Genomic DNA, 26,274 nt, shown 5'->3' on the forward strand with positions numbered 1-26,274 from the left:
ATTTTTTTAATAATTTATTACGAGGGATCTCTGAAATGATTTCTATGAAATAAAAGTCTGGAGTGACGTCTACCGCTCCCGCTTTCCTCGCGGTCGCTGCAGTCAGTCAATTTCAAGGTTTTACCCTTCGTGGAACGTAACGAAGCGAAGAATCGGACGCGAGGTGACAGTCATCAAGGAAAAGTTAATTTCTCGCTAATAAACGACATTAGCTCGCAACGCATCCGAGACAATTGATAAGCTGGGGTTGGCCAACCTCACGTGCATTTCCCGTATTACTCGAGCTCCTTGCGACAGCCGACGCGCTGGTTCTCAAGCAGCGTTGGGCAATAGTTACTCGGAGTAACGAATAAATTCAGTTTTTATCCTCACTTTCGAACAACGCCGAATAACTTACTCGTGACTTACGATCACGGAACGAAACGAATTTATTCGTTAGTTTTTATTCGTCGTTTGGAATGTTTTAAGTAAAACGATCGACACATTCCCAAGGAGTCATCCTGATGCTTAGATACTAACAACTCGAATCAATTATTTATTTCTCATTGTCGTTGAACAAACCGTCGAACAACGCCCAACACTGTTCCCAAGTGAGGTTGAATTCAGTCCCATGGTGCACGTGTTATTCGATGCGACGCAGGTTATAACTTCGCCTCGTAAATACGCGCGTAAGATGTTTCCATTTCTCTTTTGTTTTTCTTGTTTGCTCATTTCGGAAACGGAATCGCCCTACCGATTGTTCTTTTGACGTCGTCGGGTCGGATAGGGGGAACTATCTAGTCTTCTGATAACCACGATTCTGGTCATCAGTCAATCGCTCCATGTACTCTAACGTCGTCATTATTTGTATATGTGTATATAAATATATTTTCCGTTTTTTTCTTTCTATTTTCAATCGAGATTATGTACTTGAATGCATGTAACGCGGAACTATTATTATTATTGTTATTATTATTATTATTATTATTATTATTATTATTATTATTATTATTATTATTATTACTACTATTATTACTACCATGTATTATTATCATATGTTCGCATTAACCGATGACGAGAGAGGTATTAACTTATATTAATATCTAATTGTCATCCAACGCTCGCGTTCGCGAACGGAGAAACATCCGCCATATTGCGTACGTGACTAGGCATTGTTTGTCACGAGTATTTATTATTCTTAAAGAAACACGAACAGATGCACGGAACTTGCATCGGCGTGACAGTTAAAACCGGATTCACGAATCTGCGGCCAACCAGACGGCGAAAACGGAACATCGTCGGAAGGATTGTTTATTTAAATATTGTCCGGGGAGCGGTCTCGCTGAATTTCCGTTCCGCGTTGTTCGCCGGGTCGCGCGAAATGAATATTTATTCCATACGACTTTGTAAATAACCGTGAAAGCTTGTAAATAGACCCGAGAACGGCGTTTTATAAAGACGCGTCTCGGCATTAAAGGTTTTTACCGAGTGGTCGACTTTATGTTTTCATTTTGTTACTCGTTTCTCACTTCCTTTTCGGATTTCCGTGTAAAATGCGAAAGATTGCTGGAAACGTCGAAAGATCATCGTACGCGTTGCCGATACGCGTGGCAGTTTGTCTCTAGGGCCTCCTCTTCCAGCTTCAGTAGTCTAGTTGGCTTCGGTAAATTTATTAACGTTGGTAAAATTGTCTATTTTTAAACTTCTAATTTCAAAGATCTCGATAAATGGACAGCAGTTTTTCTGGGAACAATAGAATAAACAATGAATATTTGTAGACGTAGGAATTTCGGGCGAATCGGATATTTCTCTCTGTTCAGTTTATCCAAAATTTGTTTCGCTGATATTGAAGTTGAATGTGTATTAATGAGAAATTAATGAAAGTATATAGTCATTCTTAGTTCTGTCTGTTCATTTTCTCCTGTTAAATCAGAACTGTTCCGATTCGCCTTAGTCTGCCATATCGGTAAAAGGACATTGGGCTTCCGATTCCTGCGTGTAATGTAGATTGCATCGGTCCCGACTCAACGATAACAATTTACACGTCGAAACGTGAATCATGAAAGCCAGGCATCGACGCGTGCATCGGCAACACGTATCTCGACGTGTAGAGGCCTCGACGCGGCCGAGGGAAAGTTGCAGATTCAGTAATTTCTCCGCGGCGAGCGGAGTGGCGGCGCTTAACGACAAAAGTGAATCCGGGGCTTTTGAACCCTAACACTTTCATCGGTCAAGTGGTCAATTAATGGAGATATTTATACGACACGAGCGAACCGTTTGGCCCCTGAAATCGTCGACTTCAGTGACCATAATGAGCTCAACTGGCCCGACAAGATGGCCGGCGTCGATCCGCCATCGCTGCAGTTCGGCGCTGCCCGAGAATCGTTGGTGGGCACGCAATCTTATCTACCGTAACCCCCCGCCAGCTTACAGGCTGTCCCCAAAACCACAATGCAATTGAAAAGCCGATTATCCCGCCTGGAAAACCAAGTGGGAAGTATAGAATTATTTTTATACGATGCCTCGTTCTCGCTCGCGCGCGAAAGTTTGCGCGCCCACGGTGTTCAATAAGAATCGGCTAACATTTATCCACGTCCTGCCATTTCCAGCTACAAATATCCGACGAGTGTAAAGTAAACTTTCGAAATCTATTATCTGGATGATGAAGTCCTTCGCAAGAAAGTGTCAGCCCATATATCCCATTTGTTTTCTCGCTTCCTCCTACGATTTCAAAAATACACTGTGTATACACGGTCTCTCTGATATTCTTTATTTCTCATTCCCCGCGAAGATGAGTGGAGAGCAAACAGCGGAATCGAGTAGGATCGCCGATACGTCTTCCGCGGTTAATAGCCTGGTGTTAACGTTATGTAACCGGTGCAACGTGTCGTCAACCATTGAATGTTAGCAACAGTTATCTTGAGATCAGTCTCAGCCGGCTGTTTTTAAGTACTCGTTGTATCATCGCTATTGTATCATCTCTGGGGACTTCCCCGAAACTCCGACGATTTTTTTTCGCGGTTACGTAGAGCGTATATCTAGGTTATCGACGGTTCGGTAATCCTCATCCTAGTATTCGCTAACACGCCACTCGGTGTTCCTGGTAATCGTTTCATCGTGCGCCAACTTATCGAGACAGATGCGATACCTTCCTTATCGCACGTACTTTTTCGATTGCGACGCCGCTATCTTTTCCTATATCTGTCTTCGTCGCTTTTTTCTTTGCACAGGTGGTTTATTGATCATTTTTCCGCGGTACTGCCAAGCGTTCGCCATGAATCACGGCCGATCAACGGCTCTCCGGGAGGAACCCTCGCTGCGAAAGCTCTTTAGACATTCGAAGAAGGAAATTGAAAAGCGTCGCTCATCGCCGCGACGCTCGTTACCCGGGGAAATCAAGCCGCGGCGCGTGAATGCAATTAACCGCCAGGTTGTCTGCTCGCGCTTTCCCCTTGTAATTAACACTAGAACTACCGAGCATTTAATACGGTTAATATGTGAACCCTATGAAAGTTGTAACAGTAGATTATCTTCGGTTCCTTCAGACGTTCATTGTAGTATTCAAGCGAAACGATTTATTTTCAAGACCATTTCGAATGTTCGATGCTTTTAAGATATCAATAATTGCGAAATGAAACAATCAAATGAAACGTGAAAATCACGGTAGATCCCCCTCTGTAACGCGATTAAAATATTCCGTGTTACGGGTTTCACGTTTACGAATTCCGCGTGAGATTCCCCTTTCGGATACCGATCCAACTTGTATCGAGTTGGTCCTCCGCTTGTATCAATTTCTTACGGAAACTCTCACTTTCATAGCTATTTTTCGATGATCTTTTAATCGCGTTATAGCGGGTCCAACTGTATCACGTTAAAAATCTATTCCACCGAGACGTGAATTGGATGTGGCACTCCTAATACCACCAGACGGGTCTCTTCTCCAAAATCATTGAGAAGGTATTGATGATCTCCGGAGAAGTTGAATACGTTGATTCCGATGAACCCGAACTATCGCGATACAGGCAAAGTGGAATCTCGATGAATAGCCAATTCTGGTGATCAAGGATGGCATTCGAGGATATCGATTTCTATAGAATGTTTACAAATTTTTGAAATTGTCGCGCGAGCAGCTGATTTACAAGTCGATCGAGTTTCTCCGGTATCGCGCATATTCGTCTTCTCTTTTCACCTCGTTCTATGCAAATGCCTCGAACCTTGTGCGCGATTCACGGTTTAAAAATATTCGTCGCCGGCGGATTGCGGATGTTCATGCTAATTTGCGATTCTAACCGTGCACGTCGAACGGAATCTCGCGTTTCTCTGTTTTCGAACAGGCATTCGGCCCTTCCTTCCCGGTTGCGGCGAGCAATCCGCGCTGTCGAACGTCCATCGACGAACAAACATCTGGTTCGACGTTCTTTTTAATAACGTTTACTGGGAAAATCATTATAACTCTATTTTTCTAATTGTACTCTTACAAATTTCGACTGACGCGAAGGTCGATCGGCGAGCCACAGATTTCTATCTCTCAGAAAGTCACGTAAAACCTCGCAAGCGTGTGTTCCGTAATATTCTCCCGTAATTTATTCGCGAATATAATATTCATACCGCAGTACTTGTTAATAATTGTAAAGTAACGATCCAAATAATGCTGTAATAATCTCAAGCATAGTTTCCTATATCTCTCTCGGAGTACCATTTTCCATTGGAATTCCGTATTTCGTGTCGCAAGATAAACAAGGCGGAAATAGAAACGTTGTGGCTTTCCGAAGACTGACGAATCGGAGCTTCCGCAGGGGTCCTCTTAATGTCTCAATTAACCGCTCGATTAACCAGCTTCCCATTAACCCTTTACCGGCGAGGATTTCTTCGAAGTATCGAGAACCTTTCGCCGTGGGAGTTGAATTGCGCATCGAAGTTTTGAATGGAGGAAAAGGAAACTGGTGATTTGTTATTCGAACAAACTCATTGTTTACAACTTTGTATACTTGATGTGAAAGTTTGATGTGGAAATGACGACATTCGTCCTCAAAGATCCTTTCGTCGGGAAACTGAATCCTAGGAACATTCTATGCATACGTTCACTCGAAAGTACAGTCATTGATAACGGGAGAGCAGCGTTTAATTCGCACACGAAAGAATCGTGTAGTATCTATCTTTACCCGATTTCGTTTGAAATTATCGCCACGGGTCTCTTACTCAATGTTACAGGGCAAGGGGTTAATCCTCTGCACTCCAGAGACTCTCGGTTACTACGTGATTTGATAAGTCAAACTATCAAGCTTGATATTCATCAGTTAACCGTGGAATTTTTTCTGAACAATCATTCAAAATAGACTCAGCGACGAGCATACGCGTCGAACGCGAAGCTGATTAATGTACTTAACCGCTTATCTTATGATTCGTTTCTTAATAATCATCGATGCAACCGATAAATCTAATCTAATACGATAATGTTTCAGAGAAGAACCGATTTCGATGTTTATTCTCTCTACGCTTACTACAAAGCTTAACGATCGATAATAAAAAAGTATTACGGAATTTATATTTATATTGAATTTATATTGACTCCGGTCGACGAAATCGAGTTTCAACACCTTTTAAATCGTAGAGAATTTTATTTAAGTATCGGTACTCGGTTTGGTCGCACGTAAAAACTGCCTTCTCGCTTCCAGAAAAACTGATACATAGTCAAACCTGTTTTTCTAGCGTAGATAGGGACTGCATAAAAGAAACCGCGCAGAAAACAATGTTCAGAAATTTACGAAACAGCGAGAAAGTGCTTTCGAACGAAATAAATAATTGAATTACACGTGGAATCATTTTAAAAAAATTTAATTTCTCATACAAGGAGACATTTTCACAATGTATGTAATTCACTGCTACTTGTCGTAGTAAAAAACGCGCATCTTGCGATGAACTGGTTCAAATTTTCGTCGCTTAAAAAACAACACCGTTGGAATTCATGTACCGCATAAAAAAAATCGCACAAAAAGAATTGCATAGAAAAGGACCACACAAAAACAGGTTTCACTGTATATATATATATATATATATATATATATTATTATGGGAAATGTGGTAGGGAAGAGGTCAAAAGGTAGATCTGTCTTAGTGACTCAGTAATCTTAACCCTTTGCATTCGAGAGGTCAGAGTCACCATTCGATTTGACACTGCAAAATTATGAAGTGAACGTTTAGTATGTTAAATGAAACTTTCTATTGCAATGTGAAATATTTCGATAACATAGCTTTGTTGCTTAATTTCTCTGTGAATTATCGTTGAGTTAGTTTCAAACGATGCCGACTACATCTCGTTGGAAAATGTTGAATATTTCCAGGCGAAAACTTTCGAGTGCAAAGGGTTAATTGACGCATCCCTGGCTCGGCAATCGCGACGCATTGTCATTGGGTCATCGGGTATACAACATGGAAAACAAAGGAACGACATTTAAATTTGTCAAATTCAGTTGCAAATTTTCGCGCGAGTCCGACACGACATTACAAGCCAAGCAGTTAATGTATTAAAATAATCGGCCGACGCCGAGGTATCTCTAATTAGCATAGCCGCGAAAGAAATCGCGGGACAGGAGCTTAACCCTTTGCACTCCGCAGGCGCCTCTCAGTCGCCAGTTAATATCACAGCGGAATTAAGTTCGATATTCAATATTAATCTTTGTGCAACGTGTCCATATGTGGAATATTGAAAGAAATCAGTTTCGTTCAATTTACGTGTGATGTCTCCGTCGAGTCAGTTTGAAGGAATGTCGTTGGTATCTTAGAGAATGTTGAGCAGTTCTAATGAGGAACTTGTGGAGTGCGAAGGGTTAAAGGTTCAAGATCTCGGGTTATTTCCGCGCGAGTTTCCCCGACGACGCGAAGGTAACTTACGCCGCGGCGTTCCGGACGGGTCCAGGAAAAATCCCGGCCATTAGGAAGAAAAGGAACGCGGAGGTTCGAGGTTGACCTCAAAAATAAAAATCCTCCGGAGACGATGAGACCGCGTTTTATCGGTGATCGCCCCGTTAACGCTTCGAGCGCCGCGTCGCCGAGAAATGGGCCTCGTTCACTCGAATAGGAACCATTTTCTTATCTCCCGCGCACCTCGAATGCCACAATGGAGCCTTATTTTTTAACAGCTGCTTCACGGTGGCTGTCGAAAGACGCCATCCAATATTTTCATTCAACCTTTTGCACTCCAGAAATTTCTCACTGGAAGTATTCAATATTTTCTAATGAGACACTGACGACGTTTTCTTAGATGGAATTGAGAAATCTCACATGCATCGAGGAAAACTATTTTCTTTCAATGTTTCGTACACTGACGCATTATACGAAGTTTCTTATTAAATATCAAAGTTTACAGTTTTGCCGTGTCAAATCGTTTGGCGACTTAGAGGTGCCTCTGGAGTGCAAGGTGTTAACGTTATTTTACGATTCTGTTCCAATTCTAACCCTTTGCACTCCAGATGGTTTTGTAATCAGCAACTAATTTTTATAGTATCCCTAGCGAAAATGAAAAATGCTATAACATTTCATAGATCTTTGGATCCTAGTGCAAAACTTGGATCTGTGAAAAATCTAATAATTGTAGGGTAGTTTCTTTAAGATTCATTAAAACGTCTAATATTATTCCTGGTGCATTATTGGAGCCTACAGAGTTCAAAGGGTTAATACTTGGAGGGTGCAGGTAGACGAGGAGGTTGTCAGGGATAATTGACAGTATAACAGACCTTTGCACTCGAAAGTTCTCCGCTGGAAATATTCGAAATTTCCTGATGAGATATACGATGTTTTTCAAGATTATTTTAACCACAATTTGATCACTTATATTAAGAACATCGGTTAGAAGCCAATGCGGTGGACAATTTCGAGATATTCTCTGATTTTTGCAAATCTCAATGGAATAAATTTCTCCTCGGTTATTCTGGGATTCATACCTTCTGAATACGTTGCGTAATCATTTCAGAAGCCATTACATTAGTTTCCTCTATTGTTCTTTTCTGGGCTCATTTTCATTGTATTCTTCTCTATAAATTTACTTCGACGCGTGAACCGAAGCACAGATGAAAAGTTCTCAGAGACTCGCCGTCCTTTTCTAAGACAGCTACGAGCAGCTCGGTGGCTGAAGCGTTGGGGAGTCATTCAACGTTCGTTAATACGACTTATTAAAATCCTCACGGCTCGAATAGCCGTATATATTAGATGAACAATCCCCGATACGCTCGCGGCGTGTTAACGCGGCGCCGGATCGCCGGTCAGCGAGAGACGGTCGCGCGCATAATTAAAAAGGCGGAATGATCTCACGCCGGCCGTCCCGCGCGCAGGATCAAGGAAACGACACTCGCACGCGTTCGTTACGCGCGACGAATGGGAACGAACCGAACCGAACCGAACCGGCCGAGTCACCGCGCGCGCAACCCGTGGTTTGCGGCTTCCTCGAATTGTCCCGGCGCGTGTGTAATTAACCGGCTGATAACAATAAGCGAGCCCGATACCGGGTCAATCTTGCAACATCATGGAATTCAGCCGGCGAAATTACAGTAATCGCTCGATCAATTCATTGAAATGTTTTCGAAGCGGTGTTGCCTCGAGCCTTAACGGGCCTCGGAAGTATTTCGAGTTGACTTACCAAACAATACCGTAATGCGGATAACAAGCGGAAGCAAATTCACTGAAGCGATCCGGCAGGATACTTAACGAGTTCATTGTGAATATTACAATGACAATGATAAACGTAATAAAATGAGTTTCCCCGTATGCGGCATTGGACGCAGTAAGCAAAGGTCGCTTGCTTACACTAGAAACACCGAGTATTTGATACGATTAATATGCAATCCCTATGCAAATTGTAAGATTATTTTCAGTTTCTTTAGACATTCGTTGGAGTAAAATGGAACTATTTATTTAATTGCGAAATGAAACAATCGAAACATTTTGACTGGTACGGTAGTTTTAGGGTTAAGGGTTAACCCTTTGTAGAAATATTAGAAAATTTTCTGATGAGATGGAACAACGCTATTTTATTTCAATACTCGGATCGACGCGTAAAGGTAAAATATTAAATATCAAATTTCGTAGTTTCACAGTGTGAAATCAGGTGGCGAGTCACCTCTCGAGCGCAATGAATAATTCTGAATTTGAGTGATTTCGAATGTTAATGATTCGAGTAACCGCACACCGAAACTTCTGCTCCACCCGTCGCATGATGTCCCAGCGTTTGCGGAGCACCAGGAAAGAGGAAAGCTTCACCCTTGCCCTTTGCACTATAATTGTTCTCCTAGTCCGTTCTCGGCCGACTCTCGCTGAATTTTTCTGGCTCTGATAATATTACGCTGATTACGAAGAAATTGCTCGCAGTTATTCAAAGTTTAGGCGGCTGTCGGCGAAACGTGCTCCATATAGAACACTATGTCACGTGAGCTGACCTCGTAACGCAAAGGTTTAAATACCATAGTCGACGAGGTAGCTGAACATTCTCGCTGGTCCCAGCTTGTTCGTTATTAACATAACCTGGCCCGCAAGCCTAATATTAACACAAAATCTGCCAACCAATGAAATCCACCCCATCGAATTTCTCCATGAAAACTCCAAGATTCCTCATTTCTATCGCAATTAACACGTTGAATGCCATGGGGGTCACCGGTGACCAACAAAATCGAATTACTGTAGTTCAATTAACACTAAAACTACCGAGCACTTCAATTGACTTTTGAAAATTTCGCTATAGAAACTCCGAGAGTGCATCTGTTCAGACTTTAATTGATTTACAATTGAATTTGCGTAGTGCTAAATGAATTTCTTTAATAATTTCTTAGAGAAACATTTGTTACCTTTCTAATAATTGCAAAAAGAAGACATCAAGCATGGGTCATTTGACCCCTCTGGTAGTTTTAGTGTTAAACGATGATTTGAAAACATTTCTATATTACAAATAATATTACCTAATTCGATGACATTTAACCAGATGAACGTGCAACAATCATGACGCGATTCAATCGAATGATTCAATATTCTTTCACTTTGCGTATTTTGCTCTATGGAATCGTGCTGCGTTTAACGTGTTAACTCTTAGCACTCCAGGTTGCTTTGTAATCCATCAGCAATTGCAACTAATTTTTATAGTATTCCTAGCGAAAATGAGAAATGCTATAACATTTCTTCGATCTTTTATTTTCCTTAGTACAAAATATTGGATGCGTGGAAAATCGAATAATTTTAGGGTAGTTTCTTTAAGATTCATTAAAATATTTAATATTCTAACTGATGCGATATCGAAGCCTACAGAGTTCAAAAGGTAAACAATTCCATTCACGTGTCAAGTTAATTTCTTTACTCGTCTCTCGCAGAGGCGTTTGTCAGGTTTCCAATAATTGTAAAAGAGGAATCTCGAAATGGGTCATCCCGATGTATTCGGCGGTGTTGCAGTGTTAAATGTAACACCCTCTACAGGACAGCGGACTCGTGTTAACAATCCCCAACAAGGAGCATCCGGGCGACGCGTCCAGCCGCAAATTGAACTCTTCCTTCTATCGGCGAGGTTCCTCCAGAGTGTGTGACAAGATTGAGACCACTTTGATCTGAATTGCCTCCGCTATAAATACGGTGCAACGAGCGCTTAACCTTGTAACCTGACTTGACGCGACGCCAAACTTCTTTCTCAAATTCCGCCGTTTGACACCGAGCCTCCTCCGCCGTTCCAGAATCCCTCTCTCGTTTGGCTCGCCGGCTCCTCCACCGGCGTTCACCTTGACAAAGCTAATCGCCGGCCAGAATTTCTTTCGGTTCTTCGTTCCTCTCTCTTTCCCTCGGTTTTCCTTGTTTCTCCTCCGACCTGCAAATCACTCGGTAGTAGTCAATGTTAAATCTTTCGGATATTTTCTGATTTTTCCAAATCTTATATTCTCTTCAGTTCCTCCGTCTTTTCTGGGTCAGAGAGCCCTTCGTTCCGTAGCTTCCGAATATGTTTTACGATCGTCTCGGAAGCCAAGACATTAATTCCCTCAATTCTTTCATTACTTAATATTGTCTTCCGAGCGAGTCAAATATCGCCAGATTTCTATTTGGAGCAGTGGGAACATTCATTGGTTCTTCATTCGAATCTCTAATTACTGTTAATTCTAGATTCCTTTACATTTATCGCGTATAATCTTCAAACATGCCTTCTTTCTATTCCCTTATAACCATATAACTTCAACACAGAAAAATCTTCGTGAACTCTCATCGTTATTAACCCTTTGAACTCTGTAGGCTCTAATATTGCACCAGGAATAATATTAGGTATTTCAATGAATCTTAAAGAAACTACCTACAATTATTAGATTTTTCATCCAAATTTTGCAGTAACAAGGAAAATAAAAGATCTAAGAAATGTTACAGCATGTTCCACTTTCGCTAGGAAGTTAAGGTTAGATACTATAAAAATTATTGGAACAGAATCGTAAAATAATTTCAACCCTTTGCACTCCAGAGGCGCCCCTAAGTCGCCAAACGATTCGACACGACAAAACTGTAAACTTTGATATTTAATAAGAAACTTTGCATAACGCGTCAATGTACGAAACATTGAAAGAAAATAGTGATGCATGTGAGATTTCTCAATTCCATCTAAGAAAACGTCGTCTGTCCCATTAAAAAATATTGAGTATTTCCGGTGAATAATATCTGGAGTGCTAAGGGTTAATCGTTTGTTCTTAGTATTCGGTTATCACCACTTTGCCGGGCTACTCGAAATCGGAATTCAAAGATCGAGTCCGATCGGGGTTTTTATTCGTTTAATTTAATCGCGCTCGGCCCGCGGCCGGACGTCTGCCGGTTAACGGGTTGGCCCGTTAGATTGAGCGTGATTGAGCGCAACAATAACTGTGCGTCGTGCGGCCACATCGATAATTTCGTTATTAAGCGTTTCATTCCGCGTCGCATGACTCATTCCGGCCGACACACGCTGCTCGTAAAGCCAGCCGTTGATCCTTGAAGCGATTGCGTCGGGGAAGCCCGTGCGCGCGCGCCAGCGCTTCTCCTTCTTTTCGTTCCGCTCGAGTCCCACGATTTTATTTCCACCGCGGGAAATCCTTTGTTACGACTCGCGCAATCGCGGGGATAACGCGCACCGGAGTGTTCCGAGTTATTTCTCCGCGGAACCGGAGTCGCTTGACACGTTGAATGCCATGGGGGTCGTCACCGGTGACCAAACCGAAGTACTATGGTTTACTCGATTAACGCGTTAAGCGCCACGAAAATCTTAAGCGTTTTCCCATTGAGTTTTTCTGTCGTAGCGAAGGAAAGCAGAGACAGTTATTAATTACTCGACGTTACGATCCTTGCAGTGCACTATCAACAACTTTGTTAGGTTATTAAACATCTTCGTTCGACGTCGGTTGTCTTGTATGTTACGATTGTTTTCTAGTCATTCGGAAGCGTCAGTGACCAGTGACTGACATGGCGCTTAACGTGTTCTTTGCGGACGGATGTCGGCGTTTCGGTGGGATGGAATGTTCAGATTTGGGAGACTAAGTCGTGGAAAAATGATGTAGTTAGTCGAATAGTAAGAGATCAGGACGTAGCTTTCTTTCTTTCTATTATAGCGTATTGAGTGTATTCAGTCACACTATTGGGCTTTGAAAATTTCGACCCTATAAACGGAAACAATAACATTTTAATCATTCCGTTTATTCTCACAAGTGACTGAAGGTCACATCGTAGTATTCGTTACGAAAACACGTGGTACGATTGGGGTTAATAAGTCGTCGAGACTGTTGTGATTAACCCTTCGCGGACGAATGTCGACATTCCGGAGATGAAATTTTCACATTTCGAAGACTAAGCGAGAAAAAAATTATTTAATTACTCGGACAGCAAGAGATCAGCTTTTAGTTTCCTTTTGTTCTATCAATTATACAATTGATATACAATTTTAGTATATCAATGTATATCAATTGTATTTTATACAATTGATATACAATGCAAAAGTAATTTGCATATTAATCGTATTGAATGCTCGATAGTTCTAGTGTTAATAATTGGGGAAGAAGTAGGAACGGATTAATGTGATCAATTTGAATCATCCGGTAGTCGTAGTGTTAAATAAGATGGAAACTGACCAAGTTAGACGCGCATTCCTCGATCTAGTAATCTTAGTCATCGAATAATCTCCTTACGGCGTACGTAAAGTGTTACGGAACTTATATACAGCGTGTCCAAAAAGGGTAGGAGCAGCTTTATTTATCAGGCAGTTCGTGCAGATACAGGAATCGCGGAGTGGATCGATAATACATTTCGGAATAAATATTGTTGCGCGAGTTTCCTCCGCGGCTTGCCTGCAGCGTTTCATTTGGCAGGAATTTTTGGAAAGATGGCGTCGCGAGACGTTCCAGGGAACCGTACGTAAGCGATAGAACGTGAAATATCGCGCATCGATTGTGCATTAAGGGAACAAAAGAAACTTTTCGGTTGACCTAATATTCTTTGTCCGCTCGTCTTCGATCGCGAGTCGGGTTTCTTTTCGAATATAGAAGAGAGTTGGATGCTTCGTGTCGTCTTGAGACGTTAATTATGACGTATTACGATCATCGGACGTCAATGAAGAATTAACGATCAGTTGGCAGACGTGTTTAACCGCATGCTGCAGCGGTTTTTTCTCTTTCTCTTCGTTCGGCTGTGGATCGCGCTGCTACTTTTAGCGTCCGCCGCGTCATGAATCATTCGTGATTAATTCTGCTGTATACAAGCTGACACGGAACTCTTCCGAGGTGTACAACTATATAGGTTGCGCTCCGTAAACATCGTTTGACGAAGGTTTACGGGGATCTCGACTGATACCATTGTACAAATACGAGTCCTAACTCTCTGCTCCGGAAGCTTCAACCCTTTGCACTGCGGAGGTGCCTCTGCGTCGCAGTTTCAGTCGATCCGAATTAGAAAGTTTGATGCTTAACGCGACGCTCGCTTTGAAATCGATGGACAATAAAAGCAATTCCTTTCTCTTTGTTAATTAGTTGATTCCTAGGGAGCGCGATCAAAACTTCATTTCAGAATAAAATTACGTTTTTCTTTATTTCATTCACGAGCATCGGATATAGACGACACTATTAATGTAAAATTTCACTGTACGCTATCGTATTTATATATTTTGCTATTATCATTGTACCCTCTTCAAATGAAATTTCCACTTGAAGTAGAATGGACAGTTTCGTAGGAGAAAGAGAGTTTCCTAAATTCATCGTAAAATTTCAGTGAACGCACTCTAGGAATTCCCGGCGAGAGATTGTAGAAATCCAATTGGCCAGCCGTGTAGTTCCAGTGTTAGTCACCGGTGCTTAAGTACCTGCGTACCCCATCGCGACGCTATCGTTTACGTAACGCGAGTTATCGCCGGCGAAATCCGTTTATCGTGCTTTACCTAACCCGCGTGTTTACGCGCGAACGCCCGAGGACGCGTTTATTAACGAGACAAAAGCGTAATAATGGTAAATAGCGTAGCCCGATTCCGCGGCGAGATTCCCCGCTCGTGTTCGCCGCGTTCTTCTTTTGTTCGGCTCCGGGGGACCGTGGCGAGCGTTAACTCGATGGTTCACGGCCGACCTGCGGCTGATTCATCGAAAATTTCGACGGAATTTCGCGAGGATGAGTCCTGACGCCTGTCGGCCCCACGTTCACGCGCCAAAGGATGACAAACGGACGAGCCTGAATTGCTCCGCGACGAGATAAACAGATACGCGATCCGCTTCAACCCTTGCCAGCCCTGTGTCGAGTCGGACTCGACGTTCCATTTCATTCCAACCTCCACCGGTTTTAACCCTTTGCACTCCGAAGTGTTTCGCTAGAAATATTTCAACATTTTCCGGTGAGAAGACGATATTTTGTAAAATCAACTCGACGAGACATTCACGCGAATCGACGGACAAAGCTGTTTTACGTGAATATTTTTCAGATTGATGCATTGTATGAAGTATAATATCGAATATCAAACTTTATAGCTTCACTGTAGGAAATCAAGTAGTGACTGAGAGTCAAAGAGTGCAAAGGGTTAATCATTTTTTCTATATTTATTTGTAGTATCACAATTGTACCATTCAACCGTTTGCACTCGAGGGGCGACTCTCGGTCGCCGTTCGATTGAACGCAACGAAATTGTAAACTGAAAAATTCTAGATTCTAGCGGTCTAGAGTAAACGTAGACGTAGAATGATACTCGATGTATCGTACAATTTTATATTGAACGCAGACTTTCTGCTTCGACGAAATTATAAAGAAGAGCCTCTCGAGTGCGAAGGTTTAGATTAAACGATTTTTCTCTCATTCCGAACGAAGCGTTATCTGGCTATAAAGAATATTTCATCGGTAGAGGCTTCGTATTTCCTGTTTCCTGGTAGAGTGTCGAGGGCATTTCGATAAGATTAATTTCTAGGATGATTGATACGATAGGAATCAGCGAACGAGGTTGATTTTTATTGCAGAGTTCATTATCTCTTTGCTATAATTATCCATTTCTATATACGACCCACTCGATACCTGCTTAAAGCCAGAGAAAAGATCAGAAATTTCATGATACGGCTTCGAAAATAATTTCACGACATATTCAGCAAACAAAGAAACGAGTGAATCCTTGAATAATTAAAACAAATATCACCGGTTCCATTGAAACGAAGAAAAACCAGAGAATATCAGAAAGTCCACTGATGCATTAACTTCCGAGCGGCTCGTACGTTAGGTGCATTTGCCCTGCGTCGACGTGCATAATCGTCAACGGTTGATTTCATTCCACGGGCCACGAGAGATTTTTCCAAGCGAATTCCACGGTGAGCTGGTTAAATTGAATGGTTCCGTTCGGATGTTCCTCTTCCTCGGCTGAATACGTGCATCTGTTGCCCGTTCCGCAGTCCACTTGTCGGTGTAATTATATTCGTGTTTATAAACGGATATCTAAGAGGATTACACGTCGGAATACCCGCCCAACGTCACGAAGCGAAGTTGTGGAGCCTCTTCTAGGAACGCTACGAAATTCGAAACGTCGACGCGATGAACCTTTCCAGACTAATTTGACAACGATCGATCTTATTCGTTACCCACGGATCGAAGCGAACAACTATTTTGCTATTATCGTTGTATCATCTTCAAATGAAATTTCCACTTGAGGTAGAACGGACAATTTCGCTGGATTTCTTCCAAGTTGTCGATAGTGAAATGGTACGGCAAGGGGTTAAAAAGATCACAAACGTTTCTCTGAGAAATCATTCAAGTGATTTAGCAATACGCAAACTGAATCGTACATCAGTGAAAGTTTCGATAGATACTTTCGCAGTTTTTACAGAGGATCTTCAGAAACATTGAACTGTTCGGTGGTTTTAACGTGAATAGAGTTTGAACGGTGTCACGTGAAACCTTAACCCTTTCGGTCGCGAGCTATTTACTTTCGTTCTCCTTCTAATTCCCATCGATGGAAATCCCATAAAGCATGCTAATAAGTTTCAGTTACTCCCGTGTAATCCTAAAAGTTTTTGTTAATTCATGTTCGAGTTGTCGTTCGAGGCGCACAGGATTCAGCCGATAACGATTTCGCGTCGATGGAAGTACTGCGACGCAACGAAACGCAGGAACTGTTCAGAGAATGCGCAAGGAAACGAGGGAAGATAGGAGAACATGGCCGAACGAGAATCACGGGTTGACTCATCTCTTTCCGGTTCGCGCGTTACCGGTTCGCGTGCGCGGGAACAATGCGGCCGAGCGATCGCGAACGAGCGCGTCCCCAGTCGGTTGGAATTCGAATGTTCAACGCTGAAACTACCAGATGGGTCGAATGACCCATGCCTGATGTCTTCTTTTAGCGATTGTTGGAAGGGTAACGAATGTTTCTCCGAGAAATTATTAAAGAAATTCATTCGGCGCTAAGCAAATTGAATTGTAAATCAATTAAAGTGAACGGGTGCACTCTTGGAGTTTCTATAGCGAAATTTTCAAAAGTCAATTGAACTCGGTGGTTTTAGCGTTAACCCTTTGCACTCTGTGGGCTCGAATATTGCAGCAGTTATAGTATTAAATGTTTCAACGAATCTTAAAGAAACTACCCTGAAATTATTCGATTTTCCACGCATCCGAATTTTCCACCGAGAAGGGAGTCGTCGAGGGGGCCGTTCTCGCCGCGCTAAAATATTCCATTTCGTTGGTACGTCACTCGGCGGGCAACGGTTGAAACGAGGCGGATCCAAAGAAAAATGAAAGTGCAACGAGTTCAGCACGCTCCTCCGTTTCGCGCGGCTGAACGTTATAATCGATCTGGTTAGCACATGTTCAGGGTTGCCGGCCGTTTCAACGGCGCCGATCGAAAAGACGAAGCGAAGCGGGCCCCTGGCGGGCTGGAGAACGCGGGGAACGTGTTAACCCTTGCCACTCCGGGTTGTTTTCTAATCTGTCTGTAATCTCGCAACTGCAACTAATTTTTGTAGTGTTCAAAGCGAAAATGAGAAACGCAACATTTCTTTGATCTTTTATTCTCCTTAGTAGAAAATTTGGATGCGTGGAGAATCGAATGATTTTAGGGTGGTTTCTTTAAGATTCATTAAAATATTTTTAGTATTATAACTGGTACAATATTGGAGCCTACAGAGTTCAAAGTGTTAATTTATCCGTGAATTGTCGTTAACCCCTTGGCCTATGATTTCTTTCTCAACTCTGATCGATATCGTTACTTTGTCACTAATAACTTATTGGGAAAAGAGAAAAATTCTAAGCATACGTTACGCCTATATTTCCTTTTAAGTATAATGGTTAATTACAGGGGAATAGTATTCACTTTGAATTCGAGTGTATCGATTAATACATATATTTGTTGAATCATGTTGAAAATCTTCACCACGAGTCTCACTCGTTGTTAGGGCAAGGGGTTAAATTAGTTTCAAACTATCCATGTCTCGTCAGAAAATTGAATATTTCCATTGAAAAACTGTCGAGCGGAAAGGGTTAATTATCTTTCTAATTGCGAACGTTTCCCGGATTCCATTTCCTCGAGACCTTCGAGTCTCCCCTGAGGTGCCTATAAGATAATACGACACTGTTCGTTCATCAGCGAGCGCGCCGGCTCGATACGCGGGATTGAATGGTTCGGCGAGCGCGACGAATCACCGGCTGATCGAGGCACGCTCGATCATCGCTTAAGCACGAGGAAACCGTATTACGCGCGGAGACTTCCACTTTCCCCGACGTCAACCACGAAGCCGGCCGACAGCTGAAAATCATTGCTGCCGATTGATCCCCGGAGGGGTTTAGCTCTGAACTCCGCCGGTTACGCGGCGGAGTTCCGCGAACCAGGCCGAATCGGGTCAAGGTGCGCGTTTCACCCGATATTTTAACGTTGACCTCTCACCCCGTAAACCCCTCCACCCGGAAATACGGTGCCGCCCGAAGAAAATAGACCCGCCCGAGGATCCAATCCCGAAACTAATCGCGCGCACGCCGGACGGCCCGACACCTTCGCTGATTTCAATCTAACCGAGACACGATTGTCATAACCTGATTCGAGCGGAATCGTGTCAAGGTGCACGTTCACGTGATATTTTCACGTTGACCCACCGGAAATCCAATATACCAGGGAAAATAGATACGGACGGTGCGCGTTCGGCACGATTTCTACGCGATGACTCGTTGCACGCGCATCGCGGAAGTAACGGTGTTAACGCTAGCTTTACGGAACGCGTCAATTTCACGCAGATTCAATTTTATAAACATTATTCGGTAAATGATTCAATCGGTTTTCGTTGATGCAATTGATTTCTACATCTACAATTTCCAAAATCTAAACGAACGAATATCAGCTTCCCCGGGAACAATAGAATAAACCGTACAATAAATGCCCGTAAACCTAGTGTGAACGCGTTGACTGCCAAATGAACACTCATCGGAATACCTATGCGGTGAAAATAATTTTCTTAATAAAGTAGAAACTTATATCTCGTACACGCAACAAAATTCGGTTCGAAACGTCACCGAGAAAATTAATGTTCGAGTTTATGTAAAAACTGGTGTCGTCCGAATTCGGGTGGCGCGGCAGTCGAAGCGTTGATCGAACCGATTTCCGGCGCGAAGCGATCCGCGGGGGTGCGCGCAGATCACGACTCTCGATTAGCTCGCCGATTTGGCGAATGTCTCGCTCCACTCATCCCCGGATCATCTAACGACCTCCCGATTCAATCCTATTACCATCATTGTCGTTAAGCCACGTTAAGAGGATTACAAATCGCGTTATCGCGCGTGTGGGCGTGTGGTCTCGTTAAACATTTACGAGGCGGAGGCATCTTTAACCCTTTTAGTACTCGTTTCTCTCGGCGTGCAGAAATATTTTAGAAAATATACATTCGAGTAGAAAAGTCAATCGAGATAGCAAGTCGATCGCGCTTCTCTCGTTTCAGGAATTAAGAGACGCTTTTCCGTTTTTAGATAGCAAAGTTCTAAATAGCGCGGTTGGTCTACTTTTCCATTTTAAGCGGGCGATAACGAGAATGAATAATTAGGAGGACGAATGAATAAACTTGATTCGATCGTACGATCGCGATGCTCGCCACTCAGACGGAAAATAATTAGTTGTCTTCCGCGAGGTTTCGTAGCGTGATATTTTCTGTAAACCTTTTTCGGGATTGGTAGTTGCATTTTCCGATAGGAGAGAGTTGTTTCGTCATCGGTTGAAAGTGTGTCTATTTCGCGTCTTAAACTGGGAAATCGTCGAAAGTCTAGGTTCGTTTCGTCATCGTCGTGATTTACAACTATTTGTTTGCTCCCGTACGGTTACGTCCAAGTATTTTATGACGTCATAAAAATTAGCAAGATTCCGGAGTGCCGCGCACCTGGTCTGTGACTACGGGATCATCTTGGGTCGCTTCGCTGTCGATTGGTTTATGGTTCGGGACGAGCCGAACGTAACGTAAAGTGACACAGACTGCAGGGCTGTTCCTACTTTCGGGTACTGAGAGGGTTAAGCGGCGAGCGGCCTGCAACCAAACGTGTCTTGTGTACCGTGTGAACCGCCCTGGCAGGGGTGGCCAACCTTTTGCATACCGTACAACTCGAGCACCTGCTCGACCTTATATTCACGGTTGGGGTAGGAAAATAGGGGTAGAAGGATCTGCTTCGCTTAGGGGAGGGAAAGGAACAAGTCAATCTGGCGATTAAATGAATTAATTTACGTGAGTTCGAAAGACACTTTTATTGAAGCGTTTAAAAATAAGTGCAATGCGATATTGTAATGTAACTTAGATGAGGAAAAAGAATAACTCAATCTCGCGATTAACCCTTTGCACTCGAAGGTGCCTCTCAGTCACTCGATTGGTGCATCAAAATTGTAAAGAAATAAATAAAATACCTCGTTGAGTTAGTCGAAAGAAATGTCATCTATATCTCATAAAAGTAAATTTAATATTTCCAGTGACAAATTTTTCGAGTGCAAAGGATTAAATGAATTAATTTGCGCGAGTTCAGGAGGCGCACGTTAATCGAAGCGCTTGAAAAGAATAAATAGACGCAAGGGTGCAATGCAATATTGTAATATAACTTACGGGAGAAAAGAGAATAATTCAATTTCGCGACTAAATGAATTAATTGACGTCGGTTCAAGAAGCACACGTTAATTAAAGCATTTTAAAATAAGTCGGCGCAAGGGTGCAATGCAATATTGTAATGTAACTTACAGGATGAGATAGAAATAACTCAATCCGACGATTAAATTCATTAATTTACATGAGTTCGAGAGGCACGCGTTAATCGAAGCATGTCAAAATAAATAGACGCAAGGATGCGATGCGCCACGGGTTGGCCACCCCTGGGCCAGGGGATGCACACGCTTAGGTAGAACGAGTCTAGTGACTTTGCAGAGAAGAATATTTTAAGGCGGGGAACACCGTCGCGAAGGACAAAGTGTTGGACCTAACTCGAACGTGTCGTACACGGGCCTACAACCGAGAATACCGCGGAACTTTTTCTACCTGCGACGGGAGCTTTTACCGAACGATATTATCCGTGTCGCGTGCGCGCTCGTATGCTGGCAACGCATTCTTATCTTGAATGAATAGCCTCGGTTGAATGGAAAGGAAAACTTCGGGAAACTTCGAGTGTCGAAGTCCGCCGTCGCGTGGTAATTAGACGAGCGCGTGAATCGCTCGCTTGTCCGACATCCGAACCGATCGGATTACGCCTGCCGATACGATGAAATTACATTATGCTCCACATAAGTACGCACCGGTGTACCCGGTTAACTGTGTTCGACGAGTATACGCGTCATCTTGAAGCTCGAAACGATACTAATTCTCTCAACAATGAATTCTTTAGTCTTTCCGACAAACATATAATTCTTTGTTTCGCTTTGCTCTTTCGTTAACCCTTTGCACTCGGAAGGTGACTCTCAGTCACCACTTGATTTCCTACTAATTATAATATATAATATTTAATATTATACTTCATACGATGCATCAATCCGAGAAATATCGGCGTAAAATAACTTTGCCCGTCGATTCGCGTGAATTCCTCCTCGAGTTCATTTTACAAAGTATCGTCTTCTCATCGGAAAATGTTGAAATATTTCTAGTGAATAACTTCGGAGTGCAAAGGGTTGAAATACGCTCCAGGCGGATTCATCCTGCGACAAGCAACGAGAGCCACTCGTACTTACAGCACGCTTCTAGCTTCGTCGTCCCGAAATCCTTCCGCTTGCATCGAGTGCTTATTCTCCACCGTTGACTCCCGCGTATCCTCATATTTTCGGTGTTTCGTTCCATTGATCTTGGTAAGGCAATAAGCTGGCGGCGTATCGGCTCGAGCGCGGCGCCACGCGAACGCCGTTCCGCGGAAGTCTGCATTAGGGGCAGGAAGGGGTGGGTGGTTTCAGCGGGAAGCGCGGCCCGGGAACGTTCCGCCGTTACATTAATTAGCACTTCTTAATTTTACTAGCTATTTACGTTCCCCGCGCTCGCGGGCTGATTTATCGCTGGAAATAGCTTCCGGCACCGCAGCTATTACGTACTTACGAGCGATTCCTTATCGCGAATACGAGAGACGGACGGTTCGCGGTGTATCCGCGGAACAGTCGGAAGAGACGCGTATCGACAGAAGGAGGGGGAAAAGAAAAAAGACAAATTACTGTTAGATTCGAATGGAGAAGTACAGAAGCTCAAGCGTAATTGTTTTGTACGTCGTAGACAGCTCGAGAGAAACGGAGAGAGGAGGAGAGAAAGAACGCGTATGTGTGTGTATGTGTGTGTGTTTGTGCGGGTATGAATGCGAAAAGAGAACAATGGTACGATGAGATGGCTGTAAGAGTTTTCGTCGCTAACGAGAATACACTTGTTACTTATAGATAGGTTCGGCGCTTATCTGAATTTCTCGAATTAACACTAGAACTACCGAGTACTTAAACCGACTTTAATTCCTCGAGAGCCACAGGTGCGTAGCAATTAAGATTCCAATCGGCTTCTGTATCAGTAGGTATCACTGAATCGGTTTCCTCGAGAATTTCTCGAAGCATCCATGCCTTTTCGATCGTTGCGAAAGAAGAAACCGGGTCGCGTCGACCCGTTTGGTAGTTCTAGTGTTAACGAACACGCAACGTCGATCTTAACCTGGCTGAAACCACTTTTCATTACATGTTCCTCTTCGGCTGCGACAGTTACCCGTTTCTTGGTTTACTCGAATACGAGGCTGTCGTCGATAGAAATCTCGCGCGATGTGTACGCCAAAGGTGTTACTATTATGTGAGCCTCTCTTTTTCTGCGATTATGCGATTGAATGGGAAGACAATACTTCGGAGTGGGGAAGGCAGGGACGAGATGAACCGGCGGTATATAGAACACCCAAGGCTGTACGTACGACTTAAAATAAAACAGACCATTTATTATTTACTATATAAAAGAACATTTGACCCAACGCCGCGTGCGGCTCGAGAAGGTTAGGGCATTCTATTCCCCGCTTCTCCCACCTGTTCTCGGCGACGCTATACAGCGTGTAACACCTAGGGCGGACGTCGCACCGGTTAACCCGTTAACTGTAGAATTCAGTTCGAGAACCGCGATCTACCCTTTGCGGAACGTCGACGTTCCGGCGAGATGGAATTTTTATATTTGCAAAAGTCGCCAACGAATCGTTTAACCCCTTAACGCACAGTTTTTTTTTAAAATAACCATGGAAACTTTTGTTCCATGGAAAAAGGCTATATTTTATTCTTGAATAAATAAGCGTTATAGCTTACAATCCCATGTAAATGATAAATATCGATAAAACGATTTTTTTCCTTTGCTTTCACATTGTTATCTCACAGTTTGGCCTGTTTAGGTTCGAATTAACTCGAGCGTGCAAGTTAAGGGGTTAATTAGCAAGAAATCAGCGTGGTTTCCTTTGTTCTATCGATTATACAATTTATGTGTATTGGCTTCATCTGATTTTTCGAAGAATCTTCGTCCGCAAGGGGTGGAAAAGCAACGACGAGTATACACATCGAGCTGGTCAATTGAAAATATGAAAGTTACATTAGTTGAGACGAACAATTGATTCTCGAGGAAATCATTACGTTAGAAAACGACGCGTACGCTCGTCGGACGCAGTTAACCGGTTGAACGTCGCATTGCTGTAGAGACGTGATTCCGCGAGATCGATTTCTTAATTTCTTAACTGCCAAATAAAGAGGAAGGGGTTCGTCGGGACGTTACGATCGGATGTTGTGCACACTATTGGCAGAGTCGATAAGCAATACCGTGTATCTACTGTTCGGTGGATCTGGAACATAATCATGCAGAGGCGAGCGAGCGTCATGCGAGCAGCGTGCGGTGCGCACGCGAGCGCCCGACCGCGTATGCGTGCTTCGGCGATACTCGGTGCGTGACAATGTTGAAAGTTCTACGCGTGTGCGATCGGACGTTATATCGAATTGTTTCGGAAGAGATTGTTTCGGGAATCGAATGTTTCTCGGTGCCTCCTCGCGCGTCTCGTGCCACGAAAGGGCGGACAATCCTCGGTTTAAGGAGACAGTGTACTCGGTGAGACTTGCGAAATTTGTATATACGTCTGTGTATTTCTAAATTATGATGTTTCCTTTTTTTATGTGTATATATGTATATATGTTACGAGAGATATGAACCTGGAGCTATCATCCCTTTGCACTCGAAAGTTTTTCACTTGGAATATTCTATGCTTTCTAATTAGATATAGAAAGATTCTTTAATACATAAAGTAGGTAACAAAACTATTTTCTTTCAATATTTCACGCACTGGTGCGGTATACAAAGGTTAATGGTAAATACCAAAATTGATAATTTCGCTGGAAATCATCTGGCGACTGGGAGTCGCCTCTCGTGTGCAAAGGGTTAACACGTTCACACTGGTAATTTCCACTCTTTCCCATTCGACTGAATCCTCGAAATTGACAAAACTATTGAAACGATCAATAATATATTTGATGCTACCCACTTACTGTGAGCCACCGGTGGTACACGCCGACGTGAACGTGTTAATCCAATGATTACGTATAATTATTCTCTAATATTACCGAAGATTGTACATAATTGCCGGACACTACGTATAATTTCCAGATTAATCGAATTCATCGTAACATATAAATATATATATATAGTCATCGTTTCGAGCAGTCTTTTCGAGCACACGTACACACGAAACTCTATCCTCTCGCCTGGAAAACGTTGGAATTTCCAGGACTCTCGCGCATGCCTAACAGAAACACAGAGGATCATCATTTTCCCCGACACGGACGTCCGACGAAAATTTGTCTACCTCCCGGAGAAGAGGGAAAGAACCGAAAAGAAACGAGAAAAGCATTTGTCGCTAATTACTTTCGCACGTTAGAGTCGCACACACTTCGCAGAATAGAAAACTTAACAAGCAAACGGACGATCCGACCGAAAAATTTCTGCTAGCTCTGGTCGCGCGACGTCCGTTGTCCGTTCGGATTAATTTGGAAATCGAAGAGAAAGGAAATGAAAGTAAGAGTAAAAAAGGGGCGAAACGAAAAATATGAAACAATCGATTCCTCGCCGTGACTTGTTGTATTATCACACGCAACATTGCCAATTATAGGTTATAGTTAATTTCATCGAAACGCGTAACTAGGCGGGCACGATGTCTCTGGATCGATTCATTATTCTATACCTCGGCCATTCGGAAACAAAAGATTACGCTGTGGAGTCCTCCGCCCGTGTTCAAAACGTGATATATACTTCATCAAATAATAATAATAATACGTTCAACAAGAATTACGTTCGACTGTACATGTTTATTAAAGTACCTGAATGGAAACAATCAGCTGGTGTTTTCTCTTCTCAGCCGAGAACAATTCGCGTCCTCAAAGCTCCTTACGTCTTTCTTTCAAATTTGAGTGTGTGTGTGTGGCCGTGTTGCGTGAGAGTTATTTGCGTTTGTTTAGGAGTGACAGACAAGCCACTCATTAGTCGAGTGGTCGACCCCGCTTGATTTTTTCAAGACTATGGACAATGTGCTTGATTGGCTCTCGGCTTTATTTTTAAAGCAAATTTCCTTATTGTGCAGTTGCGCCGTGAAATGAAAATTATTCGGACATACAAACGTTATAATTGCAATGAAAATTGCTTTAGATTAACACTAGAGCTACCAAATAATTGAACTCTTCCAAGTTTCTTTATAAAACGTAATTCTCTGTTTAACCCTTTCCACTCGGGAGGTTCTCAGTCACTTGATTTCCTACAGTGAAGCTATAAAGTTTGATATTTAATATTATACTTCACATAATGCATGCTGAGAAATATTCACGTAAATTAGCTTTGAGTTGATTTTACAAAATATCGTCTTCATCTCATCGGAAAATGTTGGAATATTTCTAGTGAAAAACTTCGGAGTGCAAAGGGTTAAGATTTCCATTGGCTTATATTTCAGTGTATCACTGAATCAGCTTCTCTAACGATTCCTAGAGCATTCGTTTCCAGTAATTATAAGAGAAATCGAGAATGGGTCGTTCTGATCCATCTGGTAGTTCCAGTGTTAAAGTTAGATTAAAGCTACACCTACTGATCAAACGAAATACACTCTACAACATCGATTCGATTTTCTGTTCGACACTTAAGCGACCTGAAAATAACTATAACTCCTCCATTACCTTCAATTGAACTGATTCAACGAATTCGGTTAGAAACTTTAAAAACAGGAACATTCGATGAATTGCAAATAATCCCACTTCAAACGAAACAACAAAAGGCGATACGTCGCCGAGTGAAAAGTGGGAGATCTCGTCCGGTTGGGAAAGTGTAAGATTTCCAATCACTTTCCTCTATTTTCCGTTCC

The 26,274-nt window shown here is 42.7% G+C and overlaps 1 protein-coding gene across 7 annotated transcripts in view; it reads left to right on the forward strand.

The window, feature by feature from the left end:
• Positions 1 to 26,274, forward strand: part of GlcT (ceramide glucosyltransferase) — a 43,990-nt gene that overhangs the window by 6,230 nt on the left and 11,486 nt on the right. The window contains exon 2 of one of the 7 annotated variants that reach the window (XM_031993577.2): positions 1,184 to 25,260. The exons of the other annotated variants lie outside the window; for them this stretch is intronic. The gene's annotated coding sequence lies outside the window, so the exon portion shown is untranslated. Of the gene's footprint in view, positions 1 to 1,183; positions 25,261 to 26,274 lie in introns of those variants that run through there. 7 annotated transcript variants of the gene reach the window in all.

The sequence above is a fragment of the Nomia melanderi genome, chromosome 4, assembly GCF_051020985.1.
Source record: "Nomia melanderi isolate GNS246 chromosome 4, iyNomMela1, whole genome shotgun sequence".
NCBI lineage: Eukaryota > Metazoa > Arthropoda > Insecta > Hymenoptera > Halictidae > Nomia > Nomia melanderi.